General features: G+C 56.0%; 1 protein-coding gene across 3 annotated transcripts in view; it reads right to left on the bottom strand.

Moving 5' to 3' along the window:
- Positions 1-9,101, bottom strand: part of Slc5a11 (solute carrier family 5 (sodium/inositol cotransporter), member 11) — a 58,049-nt gene that overhangs the window by 48,580 nt on the left and 368 nt on the right. The window contains exon 1 of one of the 3 annotated variants that reach the window (XM_005405116.2): positions 6,868-7,335. The exons of the other annotated variants lie outside the window; for them this stretch is intronic. The gene's annotated coding sequence lies outside the window, so the exon portion shown is untranslated. Of the gene's footprint in view, positions 1-6,867; positions 7,336-9,101 lie in introns of those variants that run through there. 3 annotated transcript variants of the gene reach the window in all.

Raw genomic sequence — 9,101 nt, 5'->3', positions numbered from 1 at the left:
TAATACACACCCGTGTAACACCTCCTATATGCCAGGCATTATTCTAAGTGTTTACTAGCCTGCAAAGTGGACACTACTGTCAGATAATCGTCCTTTAGTGTAGACAGTGAAGTAAAAGCATAGAGAAGTAACGTGACTAAGGTGAGGCTGGGATTTGAACGCAAATGGTCTTGCTTTCAGCATCCACAGTTTGAAAAGCCTTCCTAAGCTCTTTCTCAGTACACCGCATTTCCAGGGGCAATTTAAGAGATTCCCGTGGTAGAACGATGGCTCTAAAGATGTTCATCTCTAACCGTCCACACTTGCATGTTGTTACAGAGTAAAGGACAATAACATTTACAGATAGAAATGAGGTTGCTAGTCAGCTGACTTTAAAATTAGGGAGATGCCCAGAGGCAAGCTGACTGTACAACAAGGACAGGCCAGCGGGGCATAGTGGCACATGCTTATAACCCAAGCACTCTGGGAGGGTGAGGCAAGAGGATCACAAGTTCAAGCCCGGCCTGAGCAACTTAACAAATTAGGAACCTGTCTCAAAATGGGGTGGGGAGGTAACTCTCACTGTGAAAGCCCTGGTACCAAAACCAAAGCAAAACAAAAAACAAAAGGACAGAATTAGCTAGGTGATCTGGGTGCACCTGATGCAGTTACAACAAGCAGGATCTGAAGACAGAACCAGAGGAAAGGCAGTGTGAGAAGGGTCTGGCTCAACACTGCTGGCTTGAAATGGGATGATCGTGCCCTTGACCCAAGAATGCAAGTGGCTTCTAGAAGGCAGATCAGGCGAATTCATACAATTCAGAAGGAATTCAGCCCTGCTGATACCTTGACGTCAGCCCAGGAAGATCCGCTCAGAACTGTCGGATCTCCAGGACTGCAGGATAGTGAATTTGTGTCGCTTGAACACCAAGTCTGTGACAGTTAGTTACGGCAGCAACCAGAAATGACCAATAACTGCCCAGGGTCACTTTTTTAATACGTGATGAGAGTATTGACTTACACATTCCATGCCATGTCAGCCCTGGGATTCAGGAATAAAAGCACTCCGTCCCTGCTCTCTCTGATGCACAGCCCTGAGATGGGACAATCTCTGGATAATACCAGCCCAGTGTGGTGGTTTGCATAGTGTAGGTGCATAGAGTTGGAGTTCTTAAGAATTCAGTCTCGGGAGTCGCACGGCTGGCTCCAGCCCGTATCAGTCCCGAGAAGCTGGACAAGTTCCTTCACCTCTACAGAATGCTGCAGTCAGAGTTTGTGCTCCTCAGACTTCTGTGAGCTCGTGCCTTGGATATACTGAACACGGTGTCTGCACCAAGGCTGTACGCAGTACACCGGGGTCCTACTACTACAGTCTATTTATTCACTGTGTATTTGTGTGTGCTAGGAGGTGCCGTGACGGGGGGAGGATCACGTAATTTCACACGGAGGAATCCAGAAGGCAGTGTCTGAGCCAGATGTTGAGGGATGAATAGGGTCTCACATGGAAGAGCGGTCCACGAAACTGCACACAGGCACGGAGGTGTGAACAAGCATGCCATATTTAAGGGCCTCCAGATTCTTGCCTGAGCATTAAGGGGGAGACTCGCGGGGGGGGGGTAGAGAGACGGGAGGTCAGATGTGAAAAAGTCAGATGCGTCCAGCCCTGTGAAAGCGTACGCTGGATTTTATAAGGTTAGGGGCCCCAACCTGTGGGACACCACGCTCTGTTTCTAGGGCAAATGTTTTTGTAACTCTTTTACTAGGTACTAGTGGGAAATTCATAGCTAGTGCTACTTACATAAACGTTTGCAAAATACAGCACTCACTGTAGTGTAAAAGAGAAATAAAAGCAGATCCATTCGTGATAAACACTTGATGGCACCAGAAGAGCCAGAGGATATCACGCTTGCAATAAGGACGTGATGCTTTCGATTACTGTGCAGAATAAGTTTAGGATTTAAGAAGAATAAAAAGCCACTCCATTTCAGAAGCATAGGGTAATTAAAGAACAAGTATTAAAACTCTGCCGGGTGTAGTGGCGCATGCTGTAACTCCAGTTACATGAGAGGCTGAGGCAGGAAGATCGCAAGTTTGAGGTCAGCCTGGGGAATTTAGTGAGACTCTGACTCAATGTAAAACTTAAACAGAAAGAAAAAGACAGTCTCTAAGAGTATTTTACAGTATTTTAGTTCAAGCCCAGTCTGGAGTACCTAGTGTGACCCTGTCTCTTAAAACAAAACCAAACTCACACTTAAGAGGGGCACACCTCTGCACCAAATGTCTAAATACACAAACATGCTTTGTGGTTTTAAACATTATGAAGATTAAGTGACTATCAAATATACCACCCCTTTGGCTTAAGAGAAAATCCTCTGAACAATATTTGGGACAATTTTTGTGAACGTGAAGAGCAAACACATAGATTGCTGGGAGTTAATGACCCCAACCCTGGTTATTCACTGGAGTGTCACGTAAGCTGGAGGCAGGTCCTAGACTCAGGGAGTGACAGGCTCACCTTGTGCCCACAGGAGTATCTGGGTGTCCCGGGGGGGACACTGGGAAAAGTCTTTTTTGTGGAGGGCATCGCTGGCTCCCACCCACTGCATGCCAGAGGTGCTTCCCAATCTCGAGACTCTGACAATGCTCTCGTAAATCTCCAAACCCTACAACCTGCTGCTGCTTCCAAAACAGGGGACTTTGGCAGAGGAAGGGCAGTGACCAACCCTCCCCGCCCTGTCCCCGCCCCACGCCCAGACAACCCTCGGCCCGCCAGGCACCGAGAGCGGTTGGGAGCCGCTGCCTAAGATAAACAAGTTATTCATCACCGGGCCGGCCGCAGCTGGGGGGAGGTTGGCACTGCTGCTGAGGGCTTCGGAGCCCCAGGAAAGTGGGGCCCTGAGGGAAACGGGCAGGATGGCCGCCTCTTGGCACCAGTAAGAGGAGCGTCCGACACAGGTTCCCAGCCCGAGCCCCGCCCGTGGCCCTGAGGACGCACTACGGCGGAGCAGCAACGGATGCTAGGTTCCATTAGCTCTCCCGGGTGCCCGGCGTGCCACTCGCATCCCTGTGTCCTCTCACCGGGCCTCCCCCGCCCTGTGAGGCACACTCATCACCCGAAGTGACCTGGGCTTAGGCCCTGGCTTGCTGCAAGCAGGTCCCAGAGATGCCAGGGGTGGGATTTGAACCAGGGCTTGGATGTGTTTCCCATACCAGCGTCCCGCCTGCCTTCCTCCCTTCTTCCAGCCTCTCCTACTCTCCCTCTCCAGTTCTTTTCCATGAGGATCTATTAGGCGCCAGCTGTGTGCCAGCTGTGCTAGGCCCCCAAGATTCAGCGGAGCAAACAGTAGGCACCAGCTGTGCGTCCCGCTCTGTGCTGGTTCCAGGAAGCTCGGTGGGACATTTATTAGGTGCCAGGAGCGCTGCTGTCCTCTCAGGTTGTCACCCCTGCCCGGTGTGTCCCCGGGGCCGCTCCCAGGCAGGCCCAGCTGAGGCTGTGGGTGGGCTGCGCGCTCCCCTCCGAGGTCCTGGCTGCCGTCCGCCCTGGGCTGGGGGCGGGGTGGCTAAGGGCAGCGGTGCTGTGACAAAGGCTTTGTGTCCCTGAGGTTGCCCGCGGGCCAAAGCACAAAAGGAACCTCAGTGAGGCCGGGACAGCATTCCGCTTCCCCTTGGCCTTTTATACAGTTTACTGTGGGAGATGCGAAAATTTTCCACACCAGAGCGCAAGGGAAAAAGTCAGAAAAACAGGTTCGCAGGCCAAGGGCCACAGCTGGGGGCCCAGGTGGGCCTCCGCCGGCCCCGTGTGCACGCCCACTGGCAAGGGGACGGCAGGGTTTGTGACTTTCATGCCTCTGAAGCATTTCACCATGAGTAAAAAGGGAAGGAAATCAGGAAGGCGGCGGCACTTACAGGGTGGTGCCAGCTGCGTGGGCCAGGAACACGCAGATAGAAAGGGGCGCATTTTGCTGGGGTGCTGGTGAGCATGGAGCACGTTACAGGGCGGCAGGAGCTGGCTGGGGTCTTTGTTTCTTCCTCTTCCTCTCCCTTCCTCCCTCTGCCCCCTCCTTTTTTGAGATAGGGTCTCACTGTGTAGCTCAAGCTGGGCTTGAACTATGTAGTCCTGGCTGACCTCAAACTCTTTGGGACCCTCCTGCCTCAGTTTCCCAGACACTGGAATTGGAGGTGTGCATTACCACGCCTGGCAACTCCCAGCCCTGCTTCCTCTGCACTCGGATCTTGACCAGCAACCTCTCGGAGGGTCAGTGTCCCCATCTATAAAATGGGGACGATGATCAGACGTTGTGGGGGGATGGGAACCTCCTACGCTGCTGGTGGGAATGTAAACTAGCACAGCCACTACGGAAATCAGTGTGGAGACTCCTCAAAAAACTGAAAACAGAAACTCAGTTCCACCCAGCTATTCCCCTCCTGAGTATCTTCCCCGCCCCAGGGTTAAGGACATCACACCGCAGGGATAACGCATTCCCATGTGTACAGCAGCGCGATTCAAAATAGCTAACCTTGGAAGTAGCCTGTGTGTCCATCAACAGAAGGTGGATACAGAAAACGTGATGTTTGTATACAGTGGAGTACTCCTCTGTTATAAAGAAGGATAAATGTGAGCTCATTTGTAGGAAAACGGATGCGCCTTCAGGCCAAAATGTCAAGTAAATCAGCCACGTAAGCCTACGTACCACCTGATTTCTCTTACATGAGAAACCCAAAGTATAAATAAAGAGCAAAATAAAGATGGATAATAGGAAACAGGGAGTTGGATTGTTTGCAGATGGGAAAGGAAGTGGGGAAGAAGAGGGGGAGCAAAGGGAGAGGAAGGCAGTCAGGTGGGATGGCGCACGCCTGTAATCCCACCACTTGGGAAGCTGAGGCAGGAGGATCGTTTTGAGTTTGAGGCCAGCCTGCACTGCATAGCAAGACCCTGTCTCAAAGAAGAAAAAAAAGAAAGAGAGGAAGGGAGTGGAAAAAGGATCGCGCCGTGCGGCGTCCGTGTACAACTCCCTGCAGTGACAGCAACTGCCACGTACTACAACACGTACAGAAAAAGAGCAGGTCTTCAGAAAAAGTCCGAGAGGCCGACTCCAGGACTTGCGGCTGGCTCACGCCTGGCCTGTCGGGAAGAGCCACAGATCCAGTAATTTAGAAAGAAGTTCTCGGCGAGGGAAGGACAAGGCCGCCTCCCAGAGGGTGGGGGTGCCCCCACCGGGGACCCAGACCGGCCGCCGCCTCCGCCCATCCCTCACCCCTCCAGGGTGCCTCACTGTTCCCAGAGGGGACGCAAACCACAGGCCTCTGAGCCCAGCGCTGTCACCCAAACGCCACCAGCGCATCTCACAGTGCCTGGTAAACACTGCAGAGTCCGCACGTGCAAGTGAGACGCCCTCTGCAGCGCGGCCCAGGCGCTGCTGTCGCTCCACACCGCGCTGACCGAGTCCGTCACCCTGCCGCTCACACCACAGAGCCCGGAGCTACCCTCAGACTGCCCACCATCCGCGCACCCGCCCGGTCAACAAGCGGACTGCGAGCGCGGCTTCTAAGCCAACAACGCGTGCAGAGCAGACGCACAGCAGAGGGCCTGCAGGGCCCCTTTGCTCAGCTCCTGGAATCTGCTCGCCCCTTCCACAGCCTCCCCCACTTCCAAGCAGCGCTTGAACCCGTGCATGTTCCCTCTCCGGCCCTCTGTCAGCCTTGTCCCAGCCGCCACCTCGGCCCGGCCCGGAGCAAGGACACAGCGTCCGCCTATTTCGCGTGGGTTTTGCTTCCTTTAAGTACACCCCTCTGGAAGCCAAGCCAGAGACATCTTTGAGCATAAACCGGATCCGACCGCTTTTTGTTCTAAACCTCCCTGTGCCTGCCGAGGTTCTCTGCTCTGTTCTGGCCCGTCCTTCCTTCTAGTCCTCGAAAGCTATTTCTGGCTTTGAGATCCTTGCCATTCTGTCGCCCCCAAAGGGATGTGCTTCCCTACACCCTGCTCGACAAACCTCTCCTCCGCTAGACGCCAGCCTTCGCTCGGTCTTGGTCTCCTCGGCTCCCTGAGTAATTTGCCTTCAGGGCAAACACATCGGGGTGTGGCGGAACATCACGTCCCGGAGAGACACCCTACAAGGGTGCGACAGACAGACGCAGGTGTACCCGAGGCCTTTCACAGGGGCAGCGTTTGTCCACGTCCCGCCTCCCGGATCCGCTTTGCAGGAAGCGGTCCTCTACCGGCCGCTCCTCTGAGTCATCCGCAGAGCACTCTTGGAAACCACCGGCCAGGTGGACAAGCTCACGGCCGCGCGTCCAGCCTCCCACTCCTCACCTGCGCCCCCTTGGGCTTGTCTGTGAATTAGGGTGCCCCGCCCGCCCTACAGGTGGCTGCCAGTGACAGATCTGCAGGAGGCTGGAGGTGTCCGTGTAAAACTTTTTCTGCCGGGGACGTGGCTTGTGGCCGAGCTCTTGCCTTGCAGGCATGAGGCCCAGCACCACAGAAACAACAAACTGCCCGGTGGTTAACAGCAGCGCAGTTGCAGCGACCTATTGCTCTGGCTTTCTGCGATTTATTTAGATAAAGTCACCTTCTTATCAGCTAAGGTCCTGCTACGCCACACCTGTGGGCTGGGCCGGGCTGGGGTTCACATGCCGAGCTGGCCGAAAAGGAACCCGAGGTGCCTTGTGGTCAAATGATTGGCTCCGTGTCGCTGAGACCCACACCTGGCACTGCCCACCTGCTGAAGCCCACCCACCGGGTTCCTGGCCCTGACCATACTCTTCACCTGGAGCATGACGAGCTGCCCTGCGGAAAGACAAGGCCCTGTGCCCGGCTCGGCTCGGCTCGGCTCGGCTCGGCTGCCCAGCCGGAGCGTGGAGGTTTGCAGGAAGAGGCCGGTGTCTTACCTTGTTCCTGATGCAGGTGTGGCTGCCTTGGGGTCTGTTGAGGGCTTCCAGGGGTGAAGGAGGCTGGGGGAGGCTCTGAGCAGGGAGAGCCCGGGCTCCTCTCCCTGGGCAGCAGAGAGCGTCAGAGCACAGTGGCGGCCCTCGGTCCCGGGTGCCTGCTTCTGGGAGAGCCTCCACGCGGGTCAAACTCCAAACTCCAGCCTTGGCCGCAGCCAGCAGGAGTTAAAGGAAGCGTGGATGATTTCCCCGGGCCCCTTGAACTCTGAGCAGGCCCCCGCGGGGAGGTGGCCGGCCCTGCGACCCTGCGTCTGCTTCTGTCGGAGACCTGGTCTGCTGGGGCCTGTGGCCTGGAGGGTGGGGGAGACACCGGTGCCCAGGCACCATCTTCCTGTCCCGCTCCCCGGCCCCACGCCCGTCCCTCCTCTGGCAGCCTCGGGCTCCGACGGCTGGAGGAGGGGAGCAGAGGCGCTGGCAGGCTGCAGGGAATAAAGGGAAAGTGCCAGGAGGGCCTTCACAGCCAGCGCAACAGTGACAGCGGTTGTTCAGCCTTCCCGTCACTCTCAGCCCGCGGCAGGGGACACGCGGCATCTGGAGCCCAGAGACACTGCCAGGAGGGAACCAGCCACGGCCAAAGACCCCAGAGAAGCCAGGCCCGGGGGCTACAAAGATTTTCACCGGGGGCTCAGAGCACCCAAACGTTTTTAAATTAGTCACTAGTATTTGCAGACCAAGAGACTTGAAATTCAGTCTAAAGGTGGGGCCGCACCAGGCACACATCACCGGGGTCAGCGCCCCGGAAGGTGCTGACGTAGCCCCTGCCCCGCCACACAGCGGCCCAGAAACAGTGGCGACCCCACAGCGCTTCTCTCCGGGCTGGGCTCTGCCCGCGTGCTCGTTGGCTTTGCCAGCAGCTCTCTAGGACAGGCCCGACTGTCCAGTACCCCCACTTTGCTGATAAGGAGGCAGAGGTGGGGGAAGGTGAGCCAGCTGGCCCAGCTATGAAGTTCAAGGGCCAGCGCTTGAACCCAGGTCACGCAGTTCTGGAGGCCAGCGGGGCCACGGTGGGCTCAGGGGTGCACGCAGCTGGACAGAGGGAGAGATGTACCCTCGGGGGGGTGATCTGCGACCTGGCGGTTGGACAGGTGCCTCAGCGTCGGGGCCTGCCCTGGGGAGAGCTCTACAGAAGGAACAGCTGGGGCTGCCGGGGGCGCTGGACAGGAGGCCGGGGATCTGTGGTGTGCATCCGGACGACACCACACCAGGACAGGTGGCAGATACCGCAGATGGTACGTTCTGCCCACACCCCGGCTCCAGTCCTGACTGCAGGGGAACTCGGGGAACTTGGGCATGTCCCTTGGACCTCCAAGGAAAAGTTTCAGGGAACGAGGTGTGGGGCTGGGGAGCTGCGGCCATCGGGAGAGCACATGTATGCCGAAAGGACAGTCGCAATCGGATCCAACTGTGAAAAATGTTCCAGAGCCTGACAGTGGTGGTGTACACCTCTTTGGGAGGCTGAGGCAGGAGGATCACTTTGAATTCAAGGTCAGCCTGGGATATACATCGATTTCAAAGCCAGCTTGACTTGCATAATGAGACCCTGTCTCAAGCCCCCCCCCCATCAATATTCTAGAAAAGTCCCACAAAGTCTGTGATCTACTTGGCTACCAGCTTTGTCACCCCTGAGAATTTTTCTGATGGCTTTTCGGAGAATGGGGAGGCAGGGCCTGGCTGTGCACACCTACAATACCCACAGTCTGGGGACTGAGGCAGGAGGATCACACCTGCAGCTTCTAAACACCTCTTTGCAGACAGGTATGCGACATGCCCTCTGCAGGGGATTAAATAAGGTAAATAAAGATTAAATGAGCCGGGTGTGGTGACGCACGCCTGTCATCCCAGCACTCGGGAGGCTGAGGCAGGAGGATCATAGTGCATTCGAGACCAGCCTGGACTACAAAGTGAGCTCAAGACCAGCCTGAACTGCATAGCAAGACCCTGTCTCAAAAAGACAAGGAAAAAAAAAAGATTAAATGAGCTCGTGCAGATGGAGAAGGGCCTTCAGGACGCTGGGTAAATCCGCCTCCCTAAGCAACGTGCTCCTTGAGGCTAACCACGCACCGCCTCGCTTGCACTTAGTCACACTAAATTCAAGCCCTATGTCCCTGAGCAGCGGATTGGAGCTGGGCACGTCCCTCTCCCCGTCCCCTCTACCCCTCCCTCCTTCCCCCTTCCCC

This window comes from Chinchilla lanigera, unplaced genomic scaffold, assembly GCF_000276665.1.
Source record: "Chinchilla lanigera isolate Chin_1 unplaced genomic scaffold, ChiLan1.0 scaffold00092, whole genome shotgun sequence".
In the NCBI taxonomy this organism is placed as follows: domain Eukaryota; kingdom Metazoa; phylum Chordata; class Mammalia; order Rodentia; family Chinchillidae; genus Chinchilla; species Chinchilla lanigera.
The sequence above is the reverse complement of the archived record's forward strand: the minus strand, read 5'-3'. Positions and strand labels throughout refer to the sequence as shown.